We start from the raw sequence: 13,989 nt of genomic DNA on the forward strand, positions 1-13,989 counted from the left end.
ACTGCCTGCCTTTGTGAACTTTCATAAGAATTCAGTTTTGTGATTACATCAAAGGCTGGATTTATATTAGCAAATGAAGCTTTGTGAAGACATGAAGACATTTTCTAACAAAAACATCATAATTAGAAGCACATTTTCTCAAAAGATGCATTTTGCAAATGTTTGCTCCTCTTCAGGGCCTCAAAGTCTTGCAAAGGATTCTCTTGGTCAGTAACTGGCTCCACAAATGTTCTCGGACCTCAGCAAGCCCTGCTCCAGGGAGGGATGCCAGCCAGCCTGTGAAATTTTTCTGCAAGAACTTTTGGCCGCCTTAACCGCCTAAAGCAAATGTTTGTTTGCTGCAGTACGTGAATCAAATGCTTTTGTGTGAAAACACTTGCTAGAGAAACAAATGTTTGTTTTGGTAATCGACATTTGGACTGTTGGAACATTACCACTTAAGATATTGGTTTGAGAAATATACATTTAATTTGGAAAGCACCAGTTAGGATCAAGCATGTGACACAAATCCAGGCTGTAAGGAAATGAGGTTGAAATTGGACCCAAATTTTTCACTTCCCCTTGTCAGATCCGAGTAGGAAAATGGTGCCTTGTTTCACATGTTACTGTATAATGTTACTGAGCAACAGCATAAAAGAAAAAAGTGATTTACTTCTTTCTAGAAGTGTATGACTTATAAATTATCCAAGATAGCAGCAAGGGTATATTTATCTAGTATTAATATTTAAATGCCATTTTCCTATTGAATGTATCACGTGCTCCATATTAATCTTTTAGATTGGTCTTAGTACAAATGGATGTTTCCTAAATGGAAGATTTCTCCTTACAATTCACTTTGATTATCGATGCTCACTGTTGGGAGGAAAGGTACAGATACTCCAAAACAGTAGGCGATACAGAAGTAAGCTTTGGCTTCACAGAGCGTTAAATTTTTTAGTAGCAGAAAGAAACTGATTACATTTTAAGAGCGAAAGATGTTCAGAAGGGACAAGACGGTCATTTTATTTTAAGTATATCATATTTGGTCATAGATAACCCATAAATAGAAAGTTGAACTATAGTAAACTGCGGTTGAGGCTGAATACTGGAGAAAAATCTTTTTTTAATTAAGTATTTGATTTCTTTTCTGTACATTTTAAAGCATATTTTTAGTTCGGATGAAAGCCAGGAATATATGTAAATGCATTTGATGTTTTTACCACTATGTTTGAGTTTTTCTCTTTTGTGAAAATAAACTGCAAGACCCAGGTTCATCTGAAAATTTATGAGCTGAAACCTATAATCAAATTGCTATGTACTTAATAATAAAATAAAATTATAGCCCAAATTCTTTGCTGCTGGCCTTAGTCCTATTTGATCTTTAGCTGAAAAGAAATATCATATTTTGAAGTAGAAAAGGAAGCCGGTATCAGTTCAGCATAGCCAAATAGAAGGATTATTCATCAGAACATCAAGAAACATGACTTTGTATCCTGAATCCACCCATTGCTGTTTCCATTTGTAAATTTCAATCTACTGTTGAGAAAGATAAGTGATATAATTCATGTATATTTGAAGTACTTTGAGCTCCCCAGAACTTAATAATTCAAAGTGTTACAGTAAATTCCCATTTCTTCTGAATCCAAACTACCAGAAAGCTGAAATAATGAGAATTTCTTGTGCAATTTATAAAATAGTAATGTCCCTGGAGCATTAAAAGATTCCAAATTCTTTTGAATAGCCACAGAAAGATTAAATTTTGTTCAGCATAATTTTGTGGTAAGAATGTTTGATAGAGTTCTAATTCTTTGAAGACAGCAATTAATCTATGTGTAGCCTATGGTAATTCTTCTTTCTAACTTCAATACAGAAACAGTATCTTTGCATTTCCAGGAAACTTTGGCTTTGTATTTCTAGCCTAATCATACTCTAAAATGTGTAGCACATCATAAACTTCACAAAGTTTGATAACGGATCACAAGTGTCCTACTTTATTAGCTATAAATGATTCATGTAGTTTGAGGTAAGAGATGCCCACTCAAACTAGCTAAAGGAAAAGGTATTATTTATTACTATGATACAGAGCTTTTTCACAGAACCCAAGCCTGTACTCGGGCATAAACTGGAACCGAGGACTGGATATCAGTGGGAAACCCTGGGAAATTAATTTTCTTTCCGCCTCTCATCTCTACTTCTCTTTGCATATCTGCTTCATTCCTTCTTGGTCTCTTATTCCCTCCACGAGGTGGAAAGTTGGGCTCATCTGGTAACTGACATCATGTATTATGGCATCAGGCACTGGAGGGACATCAACATGCTTTTGGCCCCACTTGAATTATAAAAGGAGAATAAGATAGGCCTGCTGGAGTCAGGCATCCACTCAGCCTCTCCACCTCCCTACTCTTCTGTCCCCCAGGACACTGATGAGGAGGAGGGGAAGGAGCATGGCCTGGGTGGATGATAAAACCCCGAGGACAGAGGAAGGGGCAATTATCAGTGTGAGCTGGAAGGTCTACACCAACAGTTCTCAAACTTTTAGGTCTCAGAATCCCATCATAACCTTCAAAATTATTGAGGACCCCAAAGAGTGCTTGTATATGTGCGTTAGAGCTAGCAATACTTACCGTGTTAGAAATTAAAACTGAGAAAATTTAAAATATTTAATTTTTAATTTATTTAAAAATGATAAACCCATTATATGTTAATATCAAGAACATTTTTGTTAAAAATAAAATAGTATCTTCCAAAATAAAAAGAAATCAGTGAGAAAAGCAGCATTTTTTTACATTTTGCCAATCTCTTTAATATCTGCCTTGATAAGAAACAGCCTAATTCTCATGTCTGTTTTTGCATTTAATCTGTTATGATATGTTATTTTGGCTGAAGTGTTTGTAGAAAATTGGCCTCAAAAAAAAAAAAAACAAAAGGAAATTGGCCTCACACAGATATATATTCGGGAAAGGGAGGAGAGTTTTAGCAGCCTTTTCGTATAGTCGTAGATAATCTTTTTTGATAATACACCAAAACCTGACAAGAGATATTTGCAATCTAGAATTGGAAATTGTATCAATGAATATTTTGTACTCTGTTACAAAATTATCCATTGGTTTATCCTGCACTTTCGCCCACGCAGGATTCTGTAACATCATGCATTGGACATTTGGAAAATGTTGGTTGACTGAGTTATGCAGATTTTCCAAATGTTGAGGCATTTCATCATACAATACACAAAAATCACATTTCCTAATATCACTACAAATCTCATCAGAAAAGTTCTTAAGTATTGGGAAGCTGTCATACTCATGATGACAGACACAAGTTTTCAAAAATTCTAATTTTCACTTGAAAGCTTGAATTTTAGCATTGGCAACAAATACTGTCAATTGTATGACAGGCTGACTTCATTCATTTTAAAGAATATGTCTGCCAAATAATCAAGTCTAAATAGCCATAATTTGTCTGTCAGTTGTTCTTTTAAGTAAAAATGTTACATTAAAAGAAGAAAATAAGAGGCTAGTCAAGCTCACAACTCAAGCAACCACACAAGTGCTTTTCCTGGAGACAGCCGTCCACTTTGGTATGCAGTGATTTATACACACTTCCTAGTTCATCGACAGAATATTAAAAACACATGTAATCAAGAGTCAGTATTTAAGAAAATTAATAATTTTTAACTGACCCGTCAAGGACATTAAATGAAACTGTCTCTTTTTCCTCTACACGGCAGTTAAGAATATAACGACTACTGGTGTAGCCTGGTGTGTCTGCTAAGATGTCAGCAGTTTTATCCAGTATTGCTTTTTTACTATCAGTGCAAATGTCAACATAGTAAAGAAGGCAAATTATCTTTTTAGTGTTATTATGAAAATAGTTTTGCTTTCTCATTTTGCTGAAAGGGTCTTGGAGGTCCTCCCACTACCACCACTGCCAGGGATCTGTGGACCACACTTAGAGAACCATTGTTGTACACCTTCCTGCTAAACATACACTCGTATTAGCTGAAATCATTGAACAAACGAATCTTATTCTTTTGGTATAATATCTTCTTAGCAACAAGAAAATGTACATCCGTATTACATGGGAAAACATCACGTTTAAAAAATTATAAACAAATTATAACTTTTTAGTAATCAGTTCTGGAAAGAATTTTAAAACTCAGACTGGTTAAATTGGTAAAGAACTGCAGAAGTGATGGAATAACAACATAACATCCAGCAGAATAATATTTAAAACAATAAATGCTGTGGTTTCTGTTTGATGGATTACTTTGTAGGAACTGAGAGAGCCATGCGTGGAGCCATGTGGTATGGCAATTTTCCAAATCACATAAAATTAAAAATGCAAGGAAATCCTTAATGCTTAAGCTACCACAAACAGGCTTGTGAGTTAAAATAATAAAAATAAAAACAATAACACAAAGCTTAATTTTTTTTTTAAAGATTTTATTTTATTTTTTCTCCCCAAAGCCCCCCAGTACACAGTTGTATATTCTTCGTTGTGGGTCCTTGTAGTTGTGGCATGTGGGACGCTGCCTCAGCGTGGTCTGATGAGCAGTGCCATGTCCGCGCCCAGGATTCGAACTGATGAAACACTGGGCCGCCTGCAGTGGAGCGCGCGAACTTAACCACTCGGCCACGGGGCCAGCCCCCACAAAGCTTAATTTTTAAGGAGGCAGTTACCACATATAGTGTTGATTTGAGGCCACGGCTGTGAGTTTACTGAGACCCAGAGATGCAGGGTTAAGGGAAGAGTGATTCAAGCCGGGCTCAGCAATTCACCAGCTGCGCAACCTTGAGGAAGTGCCACTGAACTTCTTCGGTCTGTTTTCACCTGTGTAAGCGGGAGCAATAGTCCTTACCTCACAGTCTTGTTGTATTACATGAACTAATAATATCTTTAACACGCTGACCAGTGCTTGGCACATAGCAGAGATTGAAACATGTTATTTCTGTAAAAGTTTTAAGAGGCAGGCAGCGATATAGCAGAGAAATCTCATTGCTTATCTAATAAGATGACCTTTATTATACGCTCTAAAAGAACCACTAAAACAACAGAAGTTATAGCTAATAAGCCAACAAAGTTGATAAAATAATAATAATAATATTCAGTTATTCTAAAAGAAGGCAAAAAAAAAAAAAGGAAGAGGGGAACAATGAACTGATGAAGCAAATAGAAAACAAATAGCAAGATTATACGTTTAAAATTTATCACAACAATAATCACATTAAACATAAATGATCTAAATAAACAGCCCAAATAAAAAGCAGAGATTGTCAGATTTGATTAAAAAGCAAGATCTTAACCATATAATGCCTATGAGAAACTTGCTTTACAAATAAAGAAAAAAATGGGGTTAAATGTAAAAGGCTGTAAAAGACTGAAAAGAGATGTACCCTGCTAACACTAATGAAAGGAAAGCTGCAGTGGCTATGTTAATATCAGATGAATTAGATTTCAGAGGAAAGACAGTGACAGGGAGACAGAAGGCCATTTCAGAAAGATAAACAGATCACTTCATCAGGAGGACATGAAAATTCTAAACTTTTATGAACCTAATAGCAGATTTTCAAAATACCTGAGCAAAAACTGATAAAACAGCAAGGAGAAATAAATAAATCCACAATTAGAGATTTCAACATCCCTCTCTCAATAATTGACTAAACAGGTAAATACCAGGTATACGGAAGACTTGAACAACACAATCAACCAACTGGACTCCACTGACATTTATAGAATACTCTACCCAATAAGAGCAGAGTGGACATTCTTTCCAAGTGCGCATACATGAAACACTTATCAAGAGAGACCACATTCTGGGCCATAAAACAAATCTCAATACGGAATTCAAGCTATACAGAGTATGTTCTCTGAAACAGTGGTATTAAATTAGAAATCAACACCAGAAAGATCTGTAGAAAATCTGCAAATGTTTAGAAATTAAATAACACTCTTCTAAATAACCATGATCAAAGAAGAAATCAAAAAGGAAGTTTAAAAGTATTTTGAACTGAATGAATGAAAACACAACATGTGAAAATTTGTAGGATGCTGCTAAAGCTGTACTTAGAGAGGAATTTGTGCACTAAATGCCCATAGTAGAATAGAAGAGCAGTCTCAAATTAGTGACCTCAGTTTTCACCTTAAAAAACTAGAAAATAAAAATAATATAGAAGTAAGTGGAAATCACTGATTTTGAAAACAAAGAAGCAATAAATAAAATCAATAAAATAAAAACTAATTTTTTTGAGATCAATAAATTTAATAAATTTCTAGCCAGATTGATGAGGAAAAAATAAGAGAAGAAACAAATTATCAATATCAAGAATGAGAGGAGACTCCACTATAGAGTCTGCAGCTATTAAAAAGATAATAAAGGATAAAGCTTCTAAACTCATTTTTGAGGCCCCAAATTAATCTATAGATTAAATTTAATCCCAATCAAAATGCCAGCATGAATTTTTTAGTTATCGACAACTTTTGTAGAAATTGACAAGCTGATTTTAAAATTCATATGGAAATGCAAAGGATCTCAAATAGCTAAAACAACTTTGAAAAAGAATTAAGTTGTAGGATTGACAACCTGATTTCAAGACTTATTATAAAACTGAAGTAATCAAGACAATGTGGTTTTGATATAAAGACAGAAAAATAGATCAATGGAAAAAATAGAGAGTGTCCGAGTCCAAAAATGACTTACAACATTGAAATCACTGTACAGAGAATGGACAGCCCACAGACTGGGAGAAAATACTTGAAAATCGTACATTTGGTAAAGCTCTTGTATCCAAAATATGTAAAGAACTTTCAAAACACAAGAAGAAAACAAACAATCCAATTTTTTAAAGAAGCAAAAGATTTGAACAGATACATCACCAAAGAAGATATACTGATGGCAAGTAAGCGCATGAAAGGATGTTCAACATCTTTAACCACTAGATGGAAATGGAAATTAAAACCTCCATGAGATACTACTAACTATCCATTAAAATGACGACAATGAAAAAGACTGGCCACTACTATACATGTACACTGGAACTGAAAAATTAAGTAGTTGGGTGGTGGAAGATGGGAGGCAGTTCCTATCTGAGTTAGAGGGTACAGATAGTCAAGGGGAGGAAACTAGACTGATCTATGTGGTAATGGTTTAGAGTTGGAGTTAAACTCACGTTTAGCTTAATATAAATACATGATTACCGACAGAAATATTTACAGATGTGGATACATATAAATATTAGCATATACACATATATTTTCGCATATATTATTTCTCATATATTTTCAGAGCTAGAAGCAAGGATGCCTCAGTAACAATGAGCACGATGAGCTACGAGATCTTCGTTAAAAGGACCCAGGGCTCTTTGGAGAAATGGCTGATTCTAGGATTAGGGTAAGAAATACACAGATATGTCTGGAGAATTTTGTAGTACCAGAAAGTAAGGAAGTGCTTAAACAAAAACACAATGATTGAGGTTTGTATGTCAAAGGAACACAGGGGCCAACCGAAGGAGCTCACTCGGCTGAGGTAGTGTTTGTCAGGTCTCACCACTCTGAAGTTACTCTTCTGTCCCCCCTTTGCATACTGGACTCTTTGGAAGGAAGTCACTATGTGTAGCCCCAGCTTAAGGAGCAGGGAGTTATACTCCACCTCCTTGAGAGGAGTGTCGACATAAATTATATATGTATATATATTGTATGTATAACATATATATAAAGACATTGGAATTCTCTTCTCAGTTATTTATTCAATCATTTATTTATATCAGCATGGATTCATGAATAGTTATTTTCTACTTTTTGTTATAATCCTATATGACTTTATTCTTTCCCTCAAATGGTCCCAGCTTTGGCTATCGGGAGCCTTACTTTCTGATGCAACAAGATGTTCCAGACTCATCTTGCGCTGCCCCTATCGCAGCAATAGAATCAGTCATTTCTACAAGGCGCTGTGGTTCCTTTCAGTGGGGAATAGCATCGAGAACCAAGATCTGGGCACTAGGTACTCTCATTGCTAGTGGTATGTCATTATATCCAGGCCTTCTCCTGGATGGAGACAGGGTATAGATATATACGTAATAAAAGGAGTTCACGGTGACACTTCCAATTCCAATCCAACACGGCAGGGTATGTTCTACTCTTCCTGTTTCCATGCTTGTAACTCCCTCCCCCAACAGTGAGAAACCTGGCTCCCATTACCCTCAATGTGTTCACTCATTTGCTCAAGCCTAAAATGCGCAGAAAATAGTTTCAGAATTGCTAGCCTGGTTACTGTGCTGCAACGCAACCATGCAGCACTTACAGACAATGAGCGGGATCTCTGCGACAGAGGCAGCAGAGTTAAGCGTAGCTCTGGAGTCAGAGTCTGACTCTATCATTCCCGAAGTGTTTAACTGGGGACAAGTCATGTCACTTATTCAAGCCTCAATTTCCTCATCTATAAAATGGGAATAATGACGATATCTACCTCACTGGGCTGAGGTGAGGATCAAATGGGCTATTGTATGGTGGCTATAGTAAGTATTCAGTAAATGGAGGCTAAATGTTGTTTTAGGTACATTTAGGGAACTCTAACGCACTATTTAGAGTGAAAAAAGTGAGGAACAGAATAGGATGAATCTTAAGGGCCTATTTGTGCCTAGACATTCTCTAGACTACTGCCAAAGGAACTGTTAACAGAGGGATGAAGATGAGACTTGCTTTTCATCATACAACTTCTGTGCTGTTTAGAAATTTTATTATGTGTCTGTGTTACTTTGATATTTAGAAAGACAAACTTCATCTTAAAAGATTATTTGGGGAGCCAGCCCCATGGCCTAGTGGTTAAGTTTGGCACACTTCACCTTGGTGGCCTGGGTTTGGTTCCTGGGTGTGGACCTACACCACTCGTTGGCAGCCATGCTGTGGTGGTGACCCACATACAACATAGAGGAGGATGGGCACAGATGTTAGCTCAGGGCGAATCTCCCTCAGCAAAAGAAAAGAAAAAAAAAAGATTATTTGGTTTACTAAAAGATTGATTTAATATTTCAAATAAAAGTTTGAAGACAGTGTCTGTGAAACTGGTTTTTCTGAGATGCAGTGCCAAGCATCCTCTGAGCCCTGGCCAGCCTGGGGAGTTGGCCCTGCAGGCAGTACCACAGCCACTGATTTCTATTCTCGCTGCCATAGTTAGGATCCATGTCCCATTCTTTCACAGCATTAGAAAGAAACATGGAGCCACCAGCAATGTTCTCGTTATTATGTTCTCTCTCTCTCTCATTTATTTATCCATTCACTCAGCAGACGTTTACCTTGTTCCAAGCACTACTGTAGGCACTGGGACATAGCAGTCAACAAAAACAACCCCAATCCTTGTCCTCATGGAGCTTACATTCTAGGATGGAATGTTTCATGTATCTATTGCTGTTTAATATACTACCTTAAACGTAGTGTCTTCAAACAACAACTTTTTATTTCCTCACAATTCTATGAGTCAGGAATTCAGGGCCTGGCTTAAGAGTTCTGTTCCATATACTGTCAGCTGGCTCATTCACTTGACTTTACTCGGCTGATGGCTATGATGGGCTAGAAAGTTCAAGAAGGCTTTACTCACATGTCTGGAGCCTTGGTACTTATCCACATGTGGCCTCTCTCCAATTTTTCTGGCTTGAGCTTCCTTAGAGCTTGGTGGTCTCAGGGTAGTTGGTTTTTTTTGAGGAAGATTAGCCCTGAGCTAACATCTGCTGCCAATCCTCCTCTTTTTGCTGAGGAAGACTGGCCCTGAGCTCACATCCATGCCCATCTTCCTCTACTTTTTTTGTTTTTATATGTGGGACGCCTACCACAGCATGGCTTGACAAGCGGTGCCATGTCTGCACCTGGGATCTGAATCAGCAAACCCCGGGCTGGGCCACCAAAGCAGAACGTGCACACTTAACCACTGCACCACCAGGTCGGCCCCAGGGTAGTTGGTTTTCTTACATGGCTGTTGGCTTACAAGAGGAAACATTCCAAACATGGAAGGCAGAAGCCTAGATTCAAGTGGAGGGTAAACAGACTCTATTTCTTGATGGGGGAGTGGCAATGTCACAATAGAAAAGAACATACGAGATGGAAGCTAATGTAGTCACCTTTGGAAACTACCTCAGAGAAATATATAACTAAGACAAATAAGTAAAAATGATTTCTAAGGAGGAAATTAAATCAGGGAAGGGTGTAGAAAGTATGAGTTTGGGGATGGAGTTGCAATTTTAAGTAGGGTGTCTAGGGAAGGATTCCTTGAGAAAGTTATGTTTAAATTAAGACTAGAAGGAAGTGAGGATAAGTGAGGCAAGAAACATTCCAGGCAGAGGAAACAGTAAGTGCAAAGGCCCTGAGGCAGGAACATGCCTGGCACATTCAAGACAGCAAAAAGTTCAGTCTATCTGAAGCCAAGTGAGTGATGCGGTCTCAAGAATAGTGTGAGATAAAGTCAAAGAGGTGAGGGGTCAGCAGATCATGTAGTCTTGTGGGTCATTGTAAGAACTTTGGCTTTTAGTCTGAATTAAATGGGGAGCATTTGGATGATCTTTGAGTATGGAGGAGATACAGTCTGACTTGTGTTTTCACAGGATACTTCTATCTGCTCTACTGAGGAAGCTAATTAGACTGAGGGAGACCAGTTGGAAGACTACTGTAATACTGCAGGCAAGAGATGATGCTGGCTTGGATTAGGGTGGAAGCATCAGAGATGGTGAGAGGTAGTTGATTCTGGATATATTTTGAACATATATCCAACAAGATTTGCTGATGAATTGGACATAAAGTGCAGAGGAAGGAGAGAGGCCAAAGATGATTTCAAGATTTTTGAGCCGAGCAACTGGAATGACGGTGTTGGCACCCACCAGATGAAGAAACCTGAGAAGATTAGGATTGGGACAGAATAGTGGAAAGTCATGTTATGTTTGGAATGACTATTAGACTTCCAAGTGTAGCTATTGAATATGAAGTGGAACACATAACTGCACGTGTATGTGTGTGTATATGTATACATGCACACACTTTTAAATGCTTAGAAAATTTTTGGAAATACGCATTAAAAACTGTTAACAGTGGCTACCTTGGGATAATAGGAATCTTTGGAAGTGGCATTGGGATGTGAGAGGAGGGAGTAATACGTATCTTTTGTTTGCTTTTTAAATTTAATACTGTTCTATACCATGTATTATATATATATGTAAGTATTACCATGTCCTGAATTACTTCTATGACTGAAAAATTACATAAAATTCGTATGGTTGGTGAACTGAATCAAGTCACCACAAATAAGTTTTTACAGGAAAACCCACGTCGGACCAGGGTATCAACAATGTCCTTTCAAGCCCTGACGCTGATTTCTACCACTGGGAGAGAACTGCCCGCTCTTCTCTCACTTCCTCCTCAGGCTTCTGTGAAATTTGGAGTGCGTGAACAGCCTCTCTAATTCACTTGCCTCATCTCGAAAACAGTACCAAGAGCTCTCAGCGCTTACCTACCTCACAGGAAATTTGAGGTTGGATGCGATAAGGTGTTCAAATACTTTGAGTTACCACAAAGACAGGTGCTCGTGTAGGCAGGATATTATGAGTCCTGGAATATTAAAAGACACAGTAAAAAGAAGCTTTTCCTGCCTTTTGATCACACAGGCATTTTTATACTCTTGAACTATTACTCTTCATTTAGTCTGCCGTAGAATGAGTGTTTCTCCCCAAACAGTATTCATTTTAGCATTTTTGTTCATGCCTTCTGTCAAACAAGATTTCCTTAGCCTTTGATTTTTATCAAGATTTACTTGACTTTATTCTTCAAAGCATTTAATTCAAAGTTCACTCTATCAGTGGGTGGATTAGTTGAGTAACTGAAATACCAGTGTTGAATGCCATAACAGTTTGTTATAATATTTCTCTTCACAGGAGAAATACTTACCAAAGTCACGTACTAATGAACAATGAAGTGACTGTCTAAAGAGCAGACATTTTTAAAATAAAGTTACTGGTAAACGCTGAATGGAAAATAATAATGACAGCTCTACAGAACGTTCATTCAATGCCTCTGAAGTATGCTCCTAAGGCCATCATTATGTGTTGGGTACTGTATTCGGTGCTAAGAATACAAGAAGAAAACACATATCTTTTCCCTCATGAAGATTATATTCTTCCAGAGAAATGCCACACTGTATTTTAAATTCTGCATAACTGTTCTAATGAAGTACCAGATACGCCATGGGAAGAGGAATTTGGAGGTGGCTGGAAGTATCCATTTCTGGAGATTATGAAATTTGCTATTATTACTTGGAAAAAAAATTACCTTTAGTTCGACAAAGGTGAGGAGAGAACCAGAAAGTCATCACCATTCAGAATCACAAAGGGCAGGCAATGGAAAAAGTTGCAAGTTTCAGAAAAGATGAGCCGTCTCAATGTGTAAGAAGATCTTTCTTAGAACTGGAACTTACAAGAAATCAGACTGAATGTTCTCAAAACAAACAGCCTTAAAAAAAACAAAACAGCCAGATAAAAATTATGTCAAATAGAGGCTGGGTATTCATGGATATTATGGGTTGGGGAAGCGGCTCCTGCCTCTGGAAGAAGGTTGAAGGAGATTTCCTTAGAGGTTCTTTTCTAGTCTAGGGAACTTAAAATAAGAACAGTAATTGTGAAGTTATATTTTCTCTAGAGAAAGATTTCTCAACAACCAAATGCACCCAAGATGCTAATATTCTATTTATATTTTATAATTATTTAAACAATGATCTCAAACCCGAGAGGAGTAAAGAAAACAAACAGGCCTTGTTAATTACTGAAGCGAGAATTAAAGTACAGCCTTTACCAGATATTCTTTTGTCTGCAGCTCAGTAGAAATCTTCCATTCACTGGTCAAATGTCTGTCAAATTTTACAGGTAAGCCACTAAGTGATCAATGGTCAGGCCGGGGTCCCCGGTGCCACCACCATCCCCCTGTCCCCAGAAATCTTGCTAAAATCTTTCCCTTTGCTTTTGCCTCCCTGTTCTAATTAATTTGCCACCCACATTTCTGATTTCAGTGCCAACTTCAGATGACTCTTCCTTCATCTTATGATAATTTAACTTGCCCCTCTTTGCTTCTATAATTTATCATAAATAAGACCCCCACAGTAAAAATAAAAACTTACATTTTTGATTGGCAGCCTCTCCAAGTTGACAGGCACTTAAGCACTGAGTCCTAAGCTAACGAGCATTTGATTGCATCAGTTCCTCCAGCTCCGATTCAAAAAATGCTTCTGGCAAAGACATTGCCTCACCTTCAAATTGTGGTGAGACATCAAAGGAAGAGCTCTTGGTCTGGTTCCCTTCGGAAGAGTCCAGGTTAACCTAACATCAGAATTGGTGGTACAGTTACATGTGACCATGGCTTCTCACCTTACAGCCAGCCTAAGTTGGGTGGTTTCCTAAATAATGCAGGAGCACAATAGATGCCTCTTGCACTTAGAACAACTTCAGGGATTGGGATGATGATAACAGCCTTAGTAGCTAACATTTATTGGACACTGTTTTCTTGGAATTTTACACAGAGCTTTATATACAGTTCCTCATGAATCCTTGCAATGACTCTCTGAAGAAGGTCTTATTATTACCATTTTACAGGATCTGGGGCTTAGCAGAATTAGGAGGACTGGCCTAAGGCCAGTCTATAAGGGCAGCACCCCTGGGACTCGAACCCAGGGTGTGTGCTGTCAGCACTGCAATGGAGGGAGACTGTAAGATGTGACCGACCATGGGTGGGAGCTGGGCCATCACACCTTTGCTTTTCTCTACTCCATGCCGGACTCCCTTGCCTAGGGGATCTCACTCTCACCTATTCTTAGCATAGAAGCATTTATTTTGTGCTTGTTTTGTTTTACGTTAGGGAAATATTCTATACTTCAGCTAAAGTTTCTACTTAATGCATCCAGATATTGTGAAGTTCCGAAAAAAGTTCCCCTCCAAATATTTATACAAAGTTTTGATAAGGAAGGATGAGTTTAAATGAGCAATTTACTAG

The 13,989-nt window shown here is 37.7% G+C and overlaps 1 long non-coding RNA gene across 1 annotated transcript; it reads right to left on the bottom strand.

Moving 5' to 3' along the window:
* Window positions 1–4,672: 4,672 nt before the first annotated feature.
* Window positions 4,673–13,319, bottom strand: LOC139074151 (uncharacterized). The gene is made up of 4 exons (XR_011523666.1): window positions 13,121–13,319; window positions 12,799–12,853; window positions 11,469–11,562; window positions 4,673–4,809 (listed from the first exon to the last, which is right to left on the bottom strand). It is a non-coding gene; the product is annotated as an uncharacterized lncRNA (long non-coding RNA).
* Between the last annotated feature and the right edge of the window lie 670 nt (window positions 13,320–13,989).

This window comes from Equus przewalskii, chromosome 1 (assembly GCF_037783145.1).
Source record: "Equus przewalskii isolate Varuska chromosome 1, EquPr2, whole genome shotgun sequence".
NCBI classification, from domain to species: Eukaryota; Metazoa; Chordata; class Mammalia; order Perissodactyla; family Equidae; genus Equus; species Equus przewalskii.